Genomic DNA, 456 nt, shown 5'->3' with positions numbered 1-456 from the left:
CTTAAAACATGGGTTGAATTCCAAAAAAGGGCTAGATTTAGCCCGGAAAGGTCTAAGGTGGCAACACTGGGCTCGCGGGTGACAAACGTCACAAATTTGCGCTCGAAAATTAGGTAAAAATGCCTAATTGTATATTGGCACAAAAACTATATTAAATTTCATGAAAATTTCACTGTATTTGTACAATCTTTGATTTAAATATATAAAATAATAAAGGTTTTTTGATTTTGTATTGTGCATATTTTAGGCATATCAGTCGTTTTTAGTGCATATTTCGGCCTTTTTTAGTGCATATTTGCATGCATATTTTGGCATTTTGTTAGTGCATATAATCCGATGTCTAGTTATAAGTTTATAACAAAATTAAAAGAACATTATTCTGAAGTCCTATTGGTGACAATACTTTTTTATAAATGTTATTGGCTTTATAATAAATTTTAAAGTACACTCCTTGCC

Source organism: Colias eurytheme, chromosome 15, assembly GCF_061535395.1.
Source record: "Colias eurytheme isolate Ceu_HAF_F1 chromosome 15, ilColEury1 Martin Lab GWU primary, whole genome shotgun sequence".
Classification (NCBI taxonomy): Eukaryota; Metazoa; Arthropoda; class Insecta; order Lepidoptera; family Pieridae; genus Colias; species Colias eurytheme.
Note: the sequence above shows the minus strand (reverse complement) of the source record.